General features: G+C 41.4%; 1 protein-coding gene across 1 annotated transcript in view; it reads left to right on the top strand.

Moving 5' to 3' along the window:
• Positions 1–21,117, top strand: part of Spidr (scaffold protein involved in DNA repair) — a 333,822-nt gene that overhangs the window by 157,483 nt on the left and 155,222 nt on the right. The window lies entirely within an intron of this gene.

Below are 21,117 nucleotides of genomic sequence, written 5' to 3'. Positions count from 1 at the left end.
ATATGGGATTTATTAGAGTGTCATGCACACTGTGATCCAGCTACTCAAACCATGGCTGTCTAACAATGGAAAGTTCAGTAATCTAGTGGTCCATGGGGCTGGATGTTTCATTGGTCTTCAGTACACGCTGGAATCCTGAAGAAGTAGGCTGTAATGTCTCTGAAGAAATGACCTTGCCAGCAAGAGTGAGGCCAAGCAGGCAAATAGCAAAAGCTTCTTCCGTGTTCTTTTTGTAAGCTGCCGGCAGAAGGTGTGGCTCGGATTAAATGTATATCTTCCCACCTCAAAAGATCCAGATTAAAGTTGGGTCTTCGAATTTTAAAATGAGTTAAGAACAATCCCTAACAAGTATACCCAGGTGCTTGGGTTTTACTTAATTTCAATTACTGAAAATCTTCATAGACTGGTGAATAGATTTAAAAAATAAACAAAACAAAAAACATGGTATGTCAACCAAGCTACCATCAGGAACTGCCCTACCTGTATTTACTTTTGTTTTAACTGGCTCATTACTATAGAAAGTGATACAAATTTAAAAAATATTTTAGGATTGTGGAAAAGCAGTGACATGAGGTTATTATGCCTAAATTAACCAGTACAGTATCAATTCTTAAAAACCTGAGTGGCAATTTGACAGTCTGTGACTTTGAGAGACTGCTGTTTGAAACAGTTAGTGATGCTAATAGAATGTCCTTTGATGATATGAGTATTGTGTGTCTTCATATTCAATTCATTAGTTATTGTGTACTAGAAATGTGGCTAGTGTAACTAAGAAACTAGAATTTAAATTTCTATTACTTTATCTATTCATGTTGTGAATGCATGTCTACTTGTGGGTATGTGCATGCTACTGCATGTGTATGGAAGGCAGAGGACAACTTGCGAGTGTCAGTTCTCTGTCACCATCAGCTTGGTCCTGAGGATTGAACTCAGACTTGACAATAACTTTGCCTGCTAAGCCATCTCACCAGCCCAATAACTATTTTAAGTAGCCTCCTGTGACTGAAGGTTGCTCTGGTAGGCAGCTCTATCAGCAAAGGCATCGCCAAGATCCAAAGTACTTTGCTCAAAGGAGCCATGGAAGGGATGTCTTTAGATTTAGGTACTTCCTGGTTATGTGTTTTATTTTGTTTGTTTTTCTTGTTGTTTTGTTTTGTTCATTGACTGAAGAGTTCCTTGGAGCACTAGGCATGATTTTTTTAATGTTATTTTTCTGGTGCTTTTGAATAGCCCTCAAAGCAACAGAAATTAAATTGAAAGTTTATGTGCTACTCATATGTAGTTGTACGCGCTGAGACTAAAGAACATAATTTCCTTTGCATGGATGAAGTTCTTTCTGATGGCTGCACACAGGACACAATGAAAAATGGAATGGAATATAAAGTCCCCAAGTATCGAGGTGGACAACCTGTATCCTGATTAATGCTGTTTTAGGTAGCAAGAGAATGGCCTCGCCCTGTGATACTTCATTGGACTATGTAGGAAAATGAACTTTTGAGTATTTGGCCTTGGATTTGAGAACAGGGCCACTGTTGCCTTGGGTACATAAAGTTCTAATCATCTATATTTTCTAGATTTGTTTGTTGTGATCATAAGATAATGCGGTTTGCCAATGGTTAGAACATTCTCCACAGTTGAGTGGAGAATGGGGTATGATTTTCACACGAATTCTGGTGCCTCATATTTGACCATGTGCCCTGGAGGGGGAGACCTGGTGGCACTCAGAGGAAGGACTGCAGGTTACCAAGAAGAGACTTGATACCCTATGAGCATATACGGGGGGAGGAAATCCCCCTCAGGAACAGTCATAGGGGAGGGGAATAAGGGGAAAATGGGAGGGAGGGAAGAATGGGAGGATACAAGGGATAGGATAACCACTGAGATGTAACAAGAATAAATTAATAAAAAAAATTTTTTTAAAAGATAATGCGGTTTATGAATCTTACTCATATAGAAAGGGAATTGTACTTTACTCGTTAGTAATATGCTAATTCTTATGCATATGCTGTATATGGATATATATTTTCACATGCATATAATTATATATTAATTAATATACTTGTCTTAGAGATATATTTAGCAATATGCCTTATTATAGTAAGATAGTAGTTGTGGAAGTAGTAGTAGTAACAGTAGTAATAGTAGAAGAGAGAGAGAGAGAGAGAGGGAGAGAGAGGGAGAGAGAGGGAGGGAGGGAGAGAGAATGTGTGTGTTGTGTGTGTGAGGGGAGGGGCACAGAGAACAGGATCCTCTGTAGTCCAGGCTGCCCTTGAACTCACTGTGTAGCCCAGGATGACCTTGAAAAGAGCAGCAAATGCTCTTAACCACTCATTGGGCCACCTACCATTGCATGCTGTTCTGTCTTCCTTTCATGTCTGTCTACTTGAATGTTTTACTTATTGTTAAATTATATTGTCATTTTTTAATTCTCTGGTAATTTAATACATATGTATTTTGGCCATATTCAGTCCCCATCCCAATTTCATACCTCCCTGCCCTTGTTTGGTTTTTATTACTGTGATAAAGACCATGACCAAAAGCAAAGTGTGGATGAAAGGGTTTATTTCAGCTCATAACTTACAGTCTATCATGAAGGGAAGTCAGGCAGGGAAGGAACTCAAGGCAGGAAGTGAAGCAGACTGTGGAGGAGTGCTACATAAGTTTTTAAGGTCTGTTTTAAAGTTGGTGTTCTTACTTAGTTGGCTCTATCTTCCCAGTGCTGGCATGGCCATCTCAGTAAGGAAAGGGCTGGGCCTTTTCGGTGTGTATGCACCTCTGTTGGGTTCATGCTTCTCAGTTCTGTTTGGGATACATTCTGGTGAATGGTAAGGCCTCTTTTAACTTGACAAACATACAGTGTTTTCAGATCTACAGTGAATGCCCAGTGAGGTCATGTTTTATCTCTGAAATTTCAGTGTCATTGTAAAATAAGTGTGAGTGGTCTATTTTCTATCTCTCTCCTGTGTATTTCCCTGTAGATTCACATATGAATTAGGAGTCACAGTCACAGGGTATTGCCATCAGCCTTCTAAGATAAACAGGCCGAAGTTGACTTTAGGCTGCAGAGCCCTCCACAGAGGCCTGCTCCTGCACAGGAGCTAATCTCAGGTCAAAGAGCCTTTTTCACAACCCCTTGTGGTTTTTTTCTAGAAACCACTTTTGCTGCCCTGGCTGCAGGACAAAGGTGGTCAGTTTAAGTTTTCCTCCTTAGCCACAGTACAGCCAGCCTCAAGGTGCTAGAGAAGGAACCCTGGGCTTCCTCCCCCCTGTCTTCTTTCAGTTGTCTGTCGTGATCAGCTGCCTGAGCCATTAGCTCGGTGGACCAAGAGATAAAGCAAATGTTGAATTCTGTGTCCCATCCCAGTCTCCCCTGGACCCATCAAAGAGGGGCATTGGCAATTGAGTGAGATTGCATTGGAGAAGGCTTTAAGGTTTATCTTCCAGAGTATTGACAATAGAAGGTATGAGGAAAGGAATGTTTTACAGGTAAGACAGGAGTGCAAGGAGGAGGTATACACTCTGCCCATTGAACACCATGAGGAAGGAAAAGTGTGATGGTCACTTTTAACTGTCACCTTGACACAGTGTAGAGCTGGTTGAGCAAAGGCAGCTGGAGCACTGTCTAGGTCAGGTTGGCCTGTCCGCAGCAGCACGCTGCCCTGGGTCTGGGCCCTGTGAACTGAAGAGGAGGCTGCAGGGCATTCATTCTGCTCTTCTCTTGGCTGTGCGTGTGACAAGCTGTTTTAGCACCAGAAATGAAATTATGCAGAAAGCAATAGGATTCTTCAAAGAAAATTTGATATTTGATAGTGATCTTAGTGAATAATGGAGAAAAGTGGGGTCTACAAATGACAATGCATAACTTGAAAATTGTTTCTATAAAGACAGACCTGGGAGAGGGCGTAAAACAATTTGTCTTAAAGTCAGAAATTTACCATTTCCAGTGGGACATTCATTTAGCTGCTGTGCCTCCTGCCCGAGAGAGGGGGAGGGTTTTATTGCTGTGAAGAGACACCATGACTGTAGCATCTCTTATAAAGGGAAATATTTAATTGGAGCTGGCTTGCAGTTGAGAGGTTCAGTCCACTGTTGCCATAGCAGGAAGTATGGCAGCATGCTGACAGACATGGTGCTGGAGAAGAAGCTGAGAGGTCTACATCTGCGCTCACAGGATCCACAGCGCGAGAAGAGAGTGAGGCACACTTCACCCAACAAGGCTAGTCCTCCCAGTAGTGCCACTCCCTATGGGCCTATGAGAACCATTTTTATTCAGACTATCACAGAGGCCTTCAGAGGACTGGTTTAAAGAATAAGCCAGATTGAGGCAAAGGAAGACTCCTGCTAACCACTGTCTTTCTCTCAGTACTATGCCCCCCACTCCAGCCCTCTAGGTGTGTGTATAACATGGGTGTAAATGGGAAAACAGGGTCCCTGCTGGAAAGTTGAAGCAAAGGATGGAATCGGGGTTAGAGTCATGTGGGGAGAGGTGACTCTCAAGTCAGACCTACATTGCAAGTCAAAAGCCCAGGCTTGAGCATGGGTCCTTCAGTGTCAAGGGGAAAATCCGTACAGCTCACTGAATAACACTTATCACTTATACAAAATGGCAGTGGACCTCCCTAAATTTTACGTTGATATTTCAAGCATTTTAAGAGGTAAAGTCAGATTAAACTCCGTGATATCCATATGTTCTCTTCATTTTAATCTCGACCATCTAATACAAGGTGAAATAGAAAAAGCTTACATGTTTTTTCTATCAACAAACTTTGTGGCACATATCAGGGTAGGGCATCCTCATAGCACACAACAGTCCACTAATTATATGAAGAATTAGTAGAAAATCTCCATAGTCCAATTCAGTGTTAGAAATCTGTACTTCTGTTACCATGTAAGGACAGTGAATATCTGTTTATCAGATGCTTTCTCTTAGAAGATAAACCAACAAGAAACTGTTTGCTTTAAGAATTTAGAGTCAGACATGGTTGGCATAGTTTTCAATTTTAGCTCTTGAGAAGATCCAAAGGTCAAGGACAGCCTGGGCTACATAGCTAGTGCCTATCTCAAAGCGACAGCATACGAAGTTCAGACTGTGTGCCAAGGCATTGCCCTGTCTCTGACTTAATGATGCTGTCAGTAAGCTTAAGGGACGGCTCTCCCCATCTGTGGCACATGGCTGTAACCCCAGCACTCCGCAGACTAAAGCAGGGCAGCCACAAATTTGAGGCCAACCTGGGCTGCAGAGATGACTCGAAGGTTAAGAATTCTTGCTGCTCTTCCAAAGGACCCAGGTTCAGTTTCCATGAACACTGCTTCTCTCAGTTGTCTGTAACTCCAGTTCTGTGGGATCTCATGTCCTCCCTGGCCTCTGTGGCACCATGCGCACCCACGATGCTCGGACGTACATTCAGGCAAAGCACCCGAGCTGGGAGCTAGCTCAGTGGTTAGTGTTGTACAAGCATGAGAACGTGAGATCCATTCCCAGCACCCTCACAGACTCCTGGCATCATGAGGTGCCCCTATATTACCAACACTGTGGGGAGATGAAGACAAGAACACCCCTGGGATTCCTTAGTCAGCCAGTCTAGCCTGCTCAGCAAAGTCCCATGCCTTAGAGACTCCATCTTAAAATACAAGGTGAGTCCTGGAGAGTCACATGCATATTGTATGTGTTCGTGTGTACATACAAATACGCATATGAAAAGTGAGCACTGGGTCTGTGTCTGTAATCCCAGCACTCAGAAGGTGGAGACAAAAAGAGCAAAAGTTCAAGATCATCCTGTGCTCTACAGCAAGTTCTAGAAAGAAAGAAAGAAAGAAAGAAAGAAAGAAAGAAAGAAAGAAAGAAAGAAAGAAAGAAAGAAAAGAAGGGAACAAGGGATTGGGAAAGTGGAGGAGGAAAACAGATTGCTGAGGGTACTCTCCCTTTGCCTTTGAAATTGTTCTGACTCCTGTTTGTTGTAGAACTAAACCCGAGATCTTCCAGGAGGAAAAAAAAAGCAATGTGTATTAGTAGAACATGTGAAACTCCACCCCCAACCACTAGTGCTTGGCAAATTCCTTGCACATACTGTTCAGTAAACAACTTCAGGGAACCAGACCCAGCCAGTTCATTCACTGAGAACAGTTGGAAGGGGCTGTCTTAGTACAGCCTTGACGTGGGAGAAGTTGAGAAGTTAGCATTTGTGTTTTCATTAGTTCTTTTTTATAACAATGAGCCAGCTGTAGCTGGTTAACAGGAGCCGGGACTGCCTATTAGTGTGCAGGTCTCTTACGCATGATAAAGGGCTTCTGACGGAAACAGGTTTTATTACTCATGATACCACTAGTGCTGTTTACATAAAGTCACTTGTGCGGTCATGTGATGTGATTGCGAATGTCCCAGTTCATACTCCCTGCATGCTTTTCCACTCCATACCACAAAAACAAGTAGAAGACTAAAACATAGATCTCTTCCTTCTCATCCTTGGATGATGCATTCAAGCAGAGCTAGATCTTGGCTCCCAAGGATTTTTTTTTTCTCCTTTCAATGTTTTAAATCAGATGGGGAAAGTCATATTTATTCCAAACACAACTAGGGGTCATTATTTGGGGCATAGAGAATAACTTACCAACGATTTCTAATTCAGCTAAAAAGATGCAGCCAGTTCAGTTCAGCCATGTGAGGGAATTTTTTACTTTTCTGATGTTTTATTCCCATTCACGAACAGTATAAAGAATTTAGTAATTCCTATGTTAGGGTGGAAGTGAGTCCTTGGCTATTACCATCATCACCCCAGCAAGGTAGTTCAAAGTTAATGAGGTAGAAAGATGAATTGGCTGGACTATACTAGGTCTTGATTTCTGTTTTTCATATATAACATGGGCAAACACAGTACTTCGACTTGGCAAACCATGCCATTTCTCTATAGCCAGCATTCATCTAATGCAGCCATAGACATAACACACAAAGAGATGGCCACTGCTGTGAGCCAATAGAAGTTTACCTACAAAGATGGTAGTAGCGAGAATTTGGTCCACGCAATGTAATTTGCCAGCTTCTGGAAAGTGAATTTTCAACTTTTGTTGTCGGTACAGCTCTAACCTCACACATTGTACATCAAAACAGTGATGGAAAGTGTAAGTATGGGCTCGAATCTTGACACAAGCAGGTAACACTGGGTTGCTTATTGCTCTCAGATTCAAGGTTCTCATATTACACATTGCTTTGTAGTAAACGTCCATATGCAGCACTCCAGTGACTTCATTTTGCTTGAGTATTAATCATCAGCTGTCCACCAGACAGTAGCTTCTCTTAGTTACCCATCACCCACCGTGGCTGCCACACTCAGAAATGTTGTAGATGCAGAGAAGAAGTGAATTTCCTACTCAACAAGTAGCACAGCCTGCAGCCCTACCTTTCTGAGCATGCCTTTGCGACAGGTCCTTTCCTGCTCCTTGTTCTCAGGGTCTGTAAATCACATCTGCTTCCTGATTCAGAAAGTGCAAGTCCTGCATCCCTGGGAAGAAGAAGAAGAGAAAGGGAGCCAGCATCCTAGGCACTCCAAGGGAAAGGGGTCCAGAGGGAGGAGTCAGTGGTGAAGAGGCTGAGCTGCACCCACATTTATGGCCAGTCCCAAAGGTCCCATAGGCAGTGGGGTTGTTCCGATGTGAAAGTCTTCTATCCTGTCCTGGGTTTGCTAACAAAGCTGAGGCAGTATCTGCAACTGTCCAAAGCTTTCTAAGTTTGGTTTAAGTAAGGCTGTGTATTCTCTCTGCCCTTAGGTCTTAAGGGAGATCCACATTATGGAAATAAGAACCTTGTCTTTACAGTCCTCAGAAATCTTATCTCCTGATCGTTGTGGATTTATTACATGAAAGATATTTTTAAGCTACACAGGTATCAGGTATAACGGAATTCAGATTTGAATTTCATGACAAACTATGGCCTTCTCAGCAGAGCGGCATTTAGAATGCAGCCATTTCTCTGCGAGGGTCTGAGGAGCCGAAACACCTACCATTTTAGATTAGTTAGGCGGTGATAACCATGAGCATTTATAACATTATTTTAGAATTGGCCCTGTGAGTTTTAAACACAGAACTGAATGTACTGCCAGATATTTTTGCAGGAGTCACAGATGTGAAAGAGAAGTCTGTACACACATCCCCCCTCCCACCACCCAAATGGAACATATGAGTTAAGCCTTCTGGATTTGACTATTTTTAGAGAAATGGAGGTGAGGCCAGGAAATACTTTCTTGCAACATTTTTATTATATAACATGAAATATATTTGTTATAATCATGATGGATCCTATAGTGATTTACCCTACTGATTCATCTCATCTCTTTCAAACAAATGGTGAGGTTTGGCTTCCTGCAATTTGAGGGCTAACACATGGCACTCAGGCAGGAGCTAGGTCTGGCAGAACTCAAAATAAAAACAGCATTATTCAGCATTTCACTTGTGTTCTGTTTGTGTTCATGGCTCAGATTGTGCATAAAATAATGCGACCCCAGAGCTGACAGTCTAATCCTTCAGTAGTTATAGTACATATGTAGTTCTGCTTTTATTAATTATTTGTTGGGATGAGGTGTGCGTGTGCCATGGTGGCTGTGTGAGGGTCAGAGGACAGCTTATAGGAGTTGCTTATCTTGTTCCACCATGTGGGTTCCCAGGATTAACCGCAGGTTATCAGAGCTAAATAATTTCAAGATTTGCAAAAGTGGTCAATGTGTTCTGAGTCTCCTCCCCATATGATTAGTTTGTATGTGGCGTTTACTTTAAGTTGGAACCATGAAGCACGCTGTCCACAGGATGTCAGCGAACATTCTCTCTTGTTCAACATGATTGACTATTCAGAAGTAGGGAAGGAACTTGGCGGAAAAACTAAAACATCTAAGTAGGCTGTAGATTCACTTCCCAAGGCCACAGTCACAGATGCATTATTCTCAATCATTCACTCTAGTGGGAGACATTACTATGGGTAATTTTTCAATGCAACTAATATTTTGTTTGCTTCATGAGCAGTAAAATATCTGTCAGCTTTTAACTGGAAAGAACCTAGCTGTCAAAATAGGCATATATACCCAGAAATTAAGTAAACTATCATTGTTATTAGCATGTTATTTCTTTCCTTTATTTCTCTTCTTTTCTTTTCTTTTTTTCCCCTAAGACAGGGTTTCTCTGTGTAGCCCTGGCTGTCCTAGACTCACTTTGTAGGCCAGGCGCACACTCACTGTGCTCATAGTGATGGGAAGACAGTATCAGATTTCCTATAGTGCTTACAGGCACCCAGCATACGAACTGCTGGGTTTGAGTGCTAGGAGTAGAATTCTGAAAAGGTAACACACACTCCTAACGTCTGGGCCTTCAACTCCAACCCTTTCCTATCTTTTCAAGACTAGCATGGAAATGAAGAGGAAAGATATAAAGATGAAACAGCGTATACCAATATGGCATAATACAGAGGAAGTAAGCTTTTAGTCAGGTTTTTAAATTATAGAACTCCTGTTCATACTTGTCAGTGGCCTGTTTAAACCAAACCTAGGACTGCAGCCACTGCACTGAATCTGCTGTGTCCCATCTCAGATTGTGTGTCCTTGTCCTGCCTGACCTTAGCCTAAGTCACTCACATGGCTTCTGAGAGGTATGACCCAGAAAACTTTTTTCAGCTAGCACACCTGGTTGAAAGTCAGTACCACCAGTGTGCAGCTTCTGTCTACTCAAAATGGTGGTAAGAATATACTAACCAAAAAAATGCTTATTCTTGAGTTGTGTTGGGAGATATTTGTGGTAAAAACAGTAGTGATATTATTTTCCAACATAGAGCCTACAGTGACTTATAATAGTAAATGCTATAATTGTGTTCGGTAAAGTATTTAATGCCCTTGGTGTCAGGGAAGGGGCTGACTTTGTTGTTGTTCATTTTTTAATTGAATTGAATTTACTGTAAGTGTATGAGAGAGACAGGCAAAGAACACCAGAGCACATGCATGAGAACCAGGGAACAACTATGAGGAGTCTATTCTCTCCTTCGATGCAATAGATTCTGGGACCACACTTGGGTAGTCAGGTCCGTGTGGCAAGCACTTTTACTTACTGAACCATGCCAGCAGCCGTGGGTTCTCTTCTTATTTGTAAAAGTCTTACCTGCACTCTTTGGAGATGGGAGTTAGTTCTGTGCATTTTGTCACATATGTGTGCTCGTGGTTATACCGCCACGGCGAGTACCAAACAGAAGAAATCTTCCATCTCCAGCCCATTAATACGCTCCCTGTTTCTCATTTCAAAGACGTTAAATAGATGTTGCATGCATGCATACATAGCTTCTAGCTTTTCTTCATCAAGTGCATTTCTCCATAAGATGGCTGGGCCTAGTGATGGTCTATGCACATACAGGAGGATTTCTCAGCTGACTCCAGATTGTGGTGTTATGAACATTTGTGTAATACAAATTTGGATTCTCTGGATAAATACCGACAAGGACAGTGCTGGATTTTACACCTGATGAGTAATGTTTCATTTTATAGTTTTATATAACATAGTTGGCCATCCAATTTTATAGTCCTACCAGCAACATTAAACTAACCGTGTTGCCTTCATCTTTAAGAGTATCTGGCATTCTTAGTATTTTTTATTTAGCTATTCTGATTGGGAGGGTTTTGTTGGTATTGATTTTTTTTTTTTTTTAAATATAAAGCTTATAGTTTTGGTAACCTTTCACTTCCCCATTTTGGAGCATATCACATGAGATACTTTAAAAAATCATCTGTACTTGTCCTTCTGTGGATCTCACTGGTAGCTATACTTCATCAATGGAAGATAAATTTTTTATTCATCTTTGCAAGCTTCACTTAAAAAACAAGCGTGGCAGTGGTCAGATAGAGGGAATGCTTTCTACTGATTGTATCCTCATTACCGTCAGTCAGTGACTTTATTTATTTTGTTGTGCCTTATGTACAGTACACTTACTATACAGTGCTGAGTAAATGTAGGAGTGTTATGTTTACCTTGTGAGTCCTGTAAAGCTAAAGATATATTTGTTTGGCACACACTTGTGTGGTATGCACACATGTCCATCCGTGTTCCCTACTACGGCAGGACACTGCATTGGAAGTGTGCATTTCTCACTTGGGACAGTCCAAGCATTGCTGGTTTCCAGGGGAGAACAGATGGAACCCGAGAGTTTCAGGTTCCATTTTCCTCAGGAATGGCTAGAGCAAGGTTTGAGGTTCGTGCACAGACTGCTGGTCTTACAGGGTGTGTGGAAAAGAGTGTTCCACTGTGTTACATTTAGCTCTCTTGGGAATTCCAGAGCCAGTGATGATACCTCAGTGTTACAGCCCTTTAGCTAAACCTCCATGCTAACAGCAGAGGATGAGGAACACAGGTCCTGCCAGGCAAGCCCTCGCTTTAGTGGTGACCAGTGGCCAGCAGCCAAGCCCAGGGGCCCAGCAGGGAGGAGGAGAGCTCTTCCTTCCCCAGAATAATGACAAGTCTTAGACACTTTGGTAAAGTAGATGGTGGCAGCTCCCTTTAATTCATGTGAAATAGGGACTCATAACCCTTGGGCAGTGGGAGGGGATTTGAGGGCAAATGTGTTTGATTCACTGACAATAGAAGTGCAGTGGATACTTCATTTACATTCAGCAGCACAGTCCTACCATAAGAAGGAGAACACAGTACTTAATAATCCCATGGGGGCATCAGGGAGGAAGAACTCCAGGTAAGGCTAGAGATATGACAAAGGTCCACAGTCACCTTGATACCTAAACCTCACAAAGGGGTGATTCAATATACAGAAATCCATCAATGTAACCTATCATATAAACAAATAAACTGAAAGAAGAAAACCCACATGATCATCTCCTTAGATGCTGAAGAAGTATTTGACAAATCCAACATCTATTCATGTTTAAAGTCTTGGAGAGATCAGGGATACTAGGCACATACCTAAGCATAATAATGGTTATATACAACAAGTCAAAAGCCAACATCAAACTAAATGGAGAGAAACTCAAGGAAATTCCACTAAAATCAGGAACTAGGCAAAGTTGCCCACTCTCTCCATATCTATTCAATATAGTACTTAAAGTTCTAGATAGAGCAATAAGACAACAAAAGGAGATCAAGGGGATCCACATTGGAAAGGAAGAAGTCAAAGTATCACTATTTGCATATTATATGACAATATACATAATTTACCCCCCAAATTCCACCAGAGACCTTCTACAGCTGATAAACACCTTCAGCAAGGTGGCTGGATACAAGATTATTTCAAATAAATCACTAGCCCTCCTGTATTCAAATAACAGATGGGCTGAGAAAGAAATTAGGGAAACTACACCCTTCACAATAGCCATAAATAATATAAAGTATCTTGGTGTGACTCTAACCAAGCAAGTGAAAGACTTGTATGAAAAGAAAAAAAAAAAACTTCAGGTCTCTAAAGAAGGAAATTGAAGAAGGTACCAGAAGATAGAAAGATGTCCCATGCTCATGGATCAGCAGGATCAACATAGTGAAAATGGCCACCTTACCAAAAGCAATCTACCACTTCAGTGCAGACCCTATCAAAATACCTGCGCAATTCGTTACAGACCTTGAAAGAGCAGTTCTCATCTTCATATGGAAAACGAAAAATGCAGAATAGCTAAACGATCCTGTACAATAAAAGATCTTCCAGAAGAATCTATCCCAGATCTCAAGCTGTACTGTAGAGCAACAGTAATACAAATGGCATGGTACTGGCATAGAGATAGGCTGGTTGATCAATGGAATCAAATCGAAGACCCAGAAATAAATCCACACGCCTATGGACACTTGATTTTTGACAAAGAAGCCAAAACTATACAATGGAAAAAAGCATCTTCAAGAAATGGTGCTGGTCTAACTGGATGGCTACATGTAGAAAATGCGAATAGACCCTTATTTATCACCCAAGTCCAAGTAGATTAAAGACTTCAACATAAAACTAAATCTGCTAGAAGAAAAGTGGGGAAAAGTCTCGAACTCTTTGGCACAGAGACAGCTTCCTGAACAGAACACCAGTAGGACAGGCTGTAAGGTCAGCAATTAATAAATGGGACCTCGTGAAACTGAAGAGTTTCTGTAAGGCAAAGGACACTGTCAACCAAACAGGGACAGCCTACAGACTGGGAAAAGATCTTCACCAACCATGCATCTGACCAAAGACTAATATCCAAAATATATAAAGAACTCAAGAAATTAAATACCACCAAACCAAATAACCCAACTTAAAAATGGGATACAGAGCTAAACAGAGAATTCTCAACAGAGGAATACCAAATGGCATGAGAACCACTTAAAGAAATGCTCCATGTCTTTAGTCATCAGGAAAATGCAAATCAAAATGACTCTGAGATTCTATCTTATACCAGTCAGAATGGCTAAGATAAAAATCTTAAATGACAGCACATGCTGGCAAGGATGTGGAGAAAGGGGAACACTCCTCCATAGCTGGTGGGAGTGCAAACTTGTACAACCACTTTGGAAATCAATTGGTACTTTCTCAGGAAATTGGGAATAGTTCTACCTGAAACCCAGCTATACCACTCCTAGGCATAACTCGAAAGATGCTTTACCATACAACAGGATATTTGTTCAGCTATGCTCATAGCAGCCTTATTTGTAATAGCCAGAATCTGGAAACAACCTAGATGTCCCTCAACTGAAGAGCAGATAAAATAACTGTAGTACATTTACACAATGGAATGCTATTCAGCTATTAAAAAAAAAAAAAGAAAAGAAAAGAAAAAAGGTCATTGGTTGAAAGCCAAATCACCAAGACATCTCATTAGCACGGAGGGTATTTCCAGGAATCCCAGGTGCATACTGAAGAGTTTCTTATCAAGAAAGGGTTGGGCCTTAATTTCCCTGAGGACTATGTGACACTTCTTGGAGGATCTGGGGGTTTCCCAGATCAGGTGGAGAGGAGGGAATCCAGCTGAGGGCACCTATCACTTTAGACAGAGCTCAGGAGCTACCCAGTAATGCAGTTTGACCTTAATCACAGTGTCCAACACAGATACATATGTATGTAGGGGGTGAGTATTATGTTTACCTAGTGAATCCTCCAAAACTAACAGTATATTTGTGTGGTCACGTGTATGTGCTCACTTACTTTGTAGTTACTGGGGTTTTGTTTGTTGAGACAGCGTTTCACTCTGCAGTCTTGGGTGGCCTGGAGTTTACTATATAGGCCAGGCTGGCCTTGAACTCACAGAGAGCCTCCTGCCTCTACCTCAAGAGTGTAGGGATTCAAGGCATGTGAACTATGTCCCCTCCCACACACACCTTAGTTGCGGGGTCACAGCCTCTCACAAAAGCTGGAGCTCATCAATTTGATATTCTGGGTGGCCAGAGACCATCCAAGAGCTGCCTGTGTTTTAGTTAGCTTCTGTTGCTGTGATAAAACACTGACCAAAAGCAATTTAGGGGTGAAAGTGTTTGTCATTTTATAGCTTGTGAGGTATCTTCGTGCAGCAACCTAAAGGCAGGAGCTGATGCAGAGCAGTAGCAGCAGTGCTTGCTGCTTGTTCCTCTTGGCTTGCTACAGCTATAAATGTCCATGGTGCGTTCAAGGAACTTAATCTGGCGTATGTACCAAATGGAGATAGTTCTAGGAAGCCAGGACAGAGGGACATGAAAGGGAGACAAGACAGGAATTCGGGCTTTTGTTTGACAGATGAGGAAGCACTGTCAAATTTTTCAGTGTGCAACGCATGGTATCTGATTTGTGCTTTGAAGAGATTGTTCTGGCTACATTGTAGACCAAATGAAATGTACTAGTGCAAGAGTCAGACCAGAAAATGGACCAGGCTGTTCAGGAATCCAGACCTGTCAGGCCATTGACCTAGATTAGAGTACTAATGGGGAAACAGTAGGAAGTAGAGAGATCTGAGGTCCGTTTTAGCATAAATTTGCATAGTTATTTTATATTCATAGGCAAGGAAGACTTAAAGATGCCTATAAGTACTAGACTGAGTGGTGAGAGCCAAACTTGTAGTTAGGGGATTTGTAAGAGAGGGAGGTGTTTATGAGCCCTTGAGCTGGAGAAACCAAACTGGATATGACCTTAGAAAGTAGGTAGGGCTCTGAAGGCTAGGCTTTGTGCCCAGGAAGATAACATCTTTCCAGGGCACCACGTGATAAATAACATCAAGCTCTTGGAAGCAGAAACCAATGGAAGATACTTTTGAAAGTTAACTTTAAACTAAAGAGACTTCCTCTTTAGACCATTGGGACCACATTCCTCTTCATGGTCACAGTGTCTTTGTATCACGGGATAACAGAGGTCACCTAAATATCTGTTGAGGGAATTGTCTAGTGGATTATGAGATACATAGTTATATAGAATTTATCTCTGTATAGTGTAATTAAGAAAACTATAGTAAGACTTTAAATTAGGCACATAGTTATCTTGTGCCTACTATGTATTAAGCACTATTTCTAAAAGAGATAGCAATAAATGACACTTTAAAAAAATAAGATGGAAGAGGGAGGATGGGAACAGGAAGATACGAGAGAAGGGATAACAATCAGGATATAATGTGAATAAATTAGAATAAATAAAAATTTTAAAAAATAAGGCAACTTGCTGGTAAAATTTACCTTATTTTGAGGAAATTTAGCAGCAAATAGGTAAAGAAAGGAATAATGAACATGAAGGGCTATTATTTTTTACTTGAAAATCAACCACAGAGTCTTACTGAAGAAAAAGTGTAATAATACAGGAGATGAACAAACAAGTCATACAAGTGTGTGGGAAGATCGTGGCAGGAGAGAACAGGTTTGGGAGGGTGTGGGGTGGGGATGTGGTTAGAGCAAGGATGCCAGAATATAGACTGCATATCATTGGGATTCGGTCATGAAGACCGAAACAGTATGGTAGGGCCTTCGCATTTTATTCTTTGTCTCTTTCCTCCGCTATTAGAAATTTTGGAACTTAGAAAGTAGTTGTAACTGCTAACGGAGTAGGAAATGCTCTAATTTCTTTATGAGGACAAGCAAAGAATTGGTACCTGCCTGTAACAATTAGAAAATGCAATAACCTATGAATGATTAGAGGTAGAGTAAAGAAGGGTACGGAAGAACTGTAGGGTTTGGTCAGTAAGATGTTGCTATTTGAGAAATAGGAGGAGGAATTCAGGGGAGAAATGAATTGGAGAACTCTGAGAAGATACACTTCATTTTAGGCATGTTGACTTCAAGGGAACTGAGACACAAATATAGAGAAGGTAAAAAACAAAGTGAGCATCACATTATTTAATTAGAATTAGAGGTAGTCTACAATTCACACTTTTCAAAACAGATGGATTGGGTGCGAATAAGCAGAAGTAAGTGTGTGTTGATACGTGTGAGACTACATGTGAACATTTTGCCCAGTTCTACCTACCTAAATAAAGGGTTGTAGGGCAGTGGTGAGCTATAGCTAGCAGCCAGATAACCATAGCTCCTCTGCAAAGTATCTGGTTCTACATCCAGATAAGAAAAAACATAAAATGAGCCTTGAAATGGTTGTTAAGCCACCTTTTCTGGATAAGTATAGCTACCACCTCTCATCAAAGAAGCCTCTCTTTACAAAAAACAGAGACATCACAGAAAACAATAACTGGATATAATGTAGAGATCAACAGATCATGGAAAACCCAACCCCAGCATGTACATCTACATCACAGGTCCTGCGTCTGTGGCTCAGGAAACATCAAGGAAGAAATGGCAGAAAAATTGTAAGAGCCAGAATACTAGAGAGTCTGCTGTACAACAGTTCCTCCTAGAAACAGCTGCATAAACAAGACTGGAACAATGGCAGTGTCATTGGACATATTAACACGGAAGGGAGGAAATTACCCAGGGTCACACCCCTAGAAAAAGAAGTACAGGCGAAAAGAATTGCTGGGAGAAGGAGAATTAACCTTTCCCTGGAATGAGCCCCCTTATTGTTATCCAGTACAGAATCATCAGCCCTGAAACTGTCTACACACAAACAAGTAAAAAGGGGGTTCAAACAGTTATATTTATATGTATTTGTGCATGCAGTGTGGGGCTGGGAGGAGAGGAGAGCCGTGATGTAATGATATTTCAACTAAAAACATATTTTTAAAAATAACTATTTAATTTTACTTTATGTGCATTGGTGTGAAGATATCAAGATCCAGACACTTGTGAGCTGCCATGTGGGCTCTGGGAATTGAACCCAGATCCTTTGGAAGAGCAGACAGTGCTTTTAACCACTGAGCCATCTCTCCAGGCCCTTAAAAGCATATTTTAATTAATTAATTTATTCACTGTACATCCCAATCATTGTGCCCTCTCTTGTCTCCTCCTGGTCCTACCCTTCCTCCCTGTTCCTTCTCCCCACTCTTGTATTACTCAGAAAAGGAGAGACCCCCCCCACCCACCCACCCCACCTCATCAAGTTGCATCAGGGCTGAGCATGTCCTCCTCCCCTCCGTCCTGGCCAGACAGCCCTGCTATGAGACAGTGATCCAAAACCAGGCAACAGAGACCATGTCAGAGACAGCTCCTGCTCCCCTTACTAGGGGGACCCACATGAAACCTGAGCTGTCCATTGGCTATATTTGTGTAGAGGTCTACATCCAGTTTATGCATGGTCTTTGGTTGGTGCTTTAGTCTCCTCAAGCCCCTCTGGGCCCTGGCTAGTTGGCTCTCTTGGTCTCCTTGTAGAGTTCTTGTCACCTCCAGGTCCTTCTTTCCTTTCCCCACTTTTCCACAAGACTCCCTACACTTTGCCCAATGTTGGCTATGAATCTCAGCATCTGTTTCCATCTACTGCTGGGAAGAACCTCTCAGAGGACAGCTATGCTAAGCTGCTTGTCTGTAAGCATAGCACAATATAGTTAATAGTGTCAGGAGTTGGCTCTTTCCCATGGGGTTGGTCTCAGATTGGGTCAGGCATTGGTTGGGCATGCCCTCAATCTCTGCTCTATCTTTTTTTCTTTAAAAAATTTTTTTACATATACATTTATATTATTACTTACACACACAATACATACATACATATACATATACATATATATGTATATATATATGTGTGTGTGTGTGTGTGTATATATATATATATATATATATATATAAAATAAACTACATACAGCAAGAAGAACCACAAAACCAAAACAATGAGGAATTATAAATGTTACATTCATAGTGTTTTGGCTATTTGAACTTGGTAACCTTGAAGAAAACATCTTTCTATTTTGATGAGTCTAAAATTCTGAACGAAAATCAATATCTATCATATCTCATCTCTATCAACTTAAAACATCTCTCTAGATATAAAAACATCTTAGTTTCTAAACAACTAAGCTTAATTGTAAAACTAAACTATCTGGTCTTCAACCTCATCAGAGACTTGAGAAGGAATAAAAGTAATTACCTGGGTGAACTGGAAGTGCAGGTTAGCAGCTTCCAAAGTGGAGAGAGAGAGAGAGAGAGAGAGAGAGAGAGAGAGAGAGAGAGAGAGAGAGAGAGAGAGAGAGAGAGAATGGGAGTGTTTGCTGCCTGAACAGTTACCCAAAACTCTCTAGAACATTGGAGCACCATCTTCAGCCTTCTGGCCCAGTATATCTGACACACATATTTGTGAGGCAGGAACTATTGAGGACTTGCTTAGCCTGTCTTGGTAAAGTTTGGCCTTCAACTCTGCTTGCATCCAAATTTGCCCATTTTTAGGGAGAATTCTGTCTGTGGCAGAAACAAGGACATTTTGCCCTGTGGCAGGATTGCCACATTTGAAGCCATCTCCATAAGGAGGTTCTTTGATGCTCATCATCTTCTTTGAAGTAGGCTGGGTGTTGCCAGGAGTTAACTTGTCTCATTGTCAATGAATCTTTAAAATAATAAAAATATCTTTAAATGTCATATATTCTGTGGGTCTCTGAGGTTTTTGAAGACCTTATCTATTTTACCTTATCTTTCTATAGAATCATATTTATCTGTTAAACCTACAATGTATATTCTTGTAATATAAATAGACTGGTAATTGACATGACCATGATTTGATCAACTAACAATTAACTTGTATAACTTACTTTATCCTAAACAGCTTGCAATAGCACTTTCAAAGTATTAGAGGTAAACCTTGTATTTTACTTGAGTTGTCTGGGTACAATACCTCATATTTGAGTAGAAATATATATAATATGTATATAGAATAATCTTAAATTTGAATTCTATGCCAGTGTATCAAAATTAAACTTATTTTGCATCTCTGCTCCATCTTTATCCCTGCACATCTTGTAGGCATGGTAAACTTTGGGTAGAAGTTTTCTGGGTGGGTTGGTGTTCTCCTCCCTCCATTTGGAATCCTGTCTAGTTAGAGTGTGTCCTCTTCAGTCTTCATGACCCTTGTTACTGGGAGTCTCACCTAGAGTTACCCACATATCCTCCCAGAAGCCTACCCTGTTGTGGGTCTCCAGCTTGTCACAGAGATGCCGCCACCCATGGTTTCTCTTCTCTCTGCAGGCCCTCTGTCCTCCAGGGCCCACTCTCCCCAGGCCTGATCTCCACCCTCATTTCTCTCAGTGCGCCAACTAAAAGCATATTTTAAAGAAAAAGAGCTTCACACTGTGGCTTCTGCCTATAATCCAAGCATTCTAGAGGCTGAGGCAAGAGGCTAGCAACCTTAAAACCATCAAACAGTACAGAGGATATTTGAGGGCAGTTTTGTCTAGTGAAAGTTTCTCAAAAACAAAAATGAAGACTATTGCAAGTTTGGTGTTGTCTCTGGTTCAGACCATCATCTGACTCTCCACACAGCGAGCTGCTGCTTTCCCTAATGACAAGACCATGGCTCGGCAGCTGTCTTAGACACAAGCACTCTGTGGTTAAGCTGGAAGCCTCCAGATCATTTTTTATTTACAGTAGGAAGTCTACCTGATCTTTTAGAACTAAATACAACTCAAAGGCTGACTTCTGTCATGGCCCCTCCCCAAAAAAGTAGAGAAGAAAGAAAACTGAGACAAGAATGAGTGGGGAAGAATACCACAGACTCAACCCACACTTCAGAAAAATGCCACCAGCCTCTCCATCATGTCACAGGGTTAGTGAGCAGCAGGGCTGATACAGGACTGGACACTATGAATTTCTTAGTGTCATTATTATAACATTATTTAAACATAGTTATTTTGTTATATAGTTTTTTTAATCTTTGTTTTCCTGGTAGAATAAAATGACTCGGAACGATATATTAAGATAATTTAAAAACATTAAACATTAAACATGTTCTAAATATAGTATGACACTTGCCTCCTCTTCCTACATGGCACTTCCACCACGGGGTGTTAGGTAGTGCTCATTGCTTGGATGAGGCTCCTGTGCACTCACTGGATCTCTAGAACTCAGCCACAAGAAAAGTGATAGTGACATCATCCTGTGCCAGTGAGACAAAGGCCGTGAGGAGGAGCTCTAACAGGACACGAGCCCTGTGAAGCTCTAGAGGCATGAGCAGCAAGGGGACTCATGAGTCCGAGACATGTCAGTGCCCACCAAGGCTGCAGGAAGTTCTGACCTATATGGAGCAGACATAAGCGTACTTGGAGATAAGAGACTTCAGGAGGAATTCTGGGAAAAGTTAGGAGAGAACCAAATTTGGTACTTTGGAAATTGTTAATAAATTTGAAAGTGTTTAAAGAAGAGATGTAACTCAAGTCCATAGCCTCTAGAATTCTGGCAGGAAGGAAGATCGGAGACAGAGCTACTACAGGAGGAAACCTGGCCAGTCTACTCCTGGGAAGGGCAGAACAATAAAGGGGAGTCCATAGCATAGCACACTGCAAGGTGCTCTGGGTGAGCCTGAGGCCGGCTGGGCATACCCCACCGGGGAGGAAGTTGGGAGGCATGATGAACAGATGTGCAGATTAAGGTGAACAGGCTGAAGCGCATACACACCTGGAACTAACCTTCCTGTAAGGAAGAGTTGCCTTCTAACAGTGGCTGCTTAGCTACTGTCTCTGGTACAGGAAACTGCCCATGGTTTACTTTTGAAAATTGAAAATAATTTATTTAATAACATTAAAAATGATTTAACACATTTCAGTAATTTTGTTCCTAGAACAGCTCTTCATAGAAGTGTATAATAAGCTACAAGATTTTCAT

The sequence above is a fragment of the Acomys russatus genome, chromosome 8, assembly GCF_903995435.1.
Source record: "Acomys russatus chromosome 8, mAcoRus1.1, whole genome shotgun sequence".
Lineage (NCBI taxonomy): Eukaryota > Metazoa > Chordata > Mammalia > Rodentia > Muridae > Acomys > Acomys russatus.
Note: the sequence above shows the minus strand (reverse complement) of the source record. Positions and strands in the feature narration are given on the sequence as shown.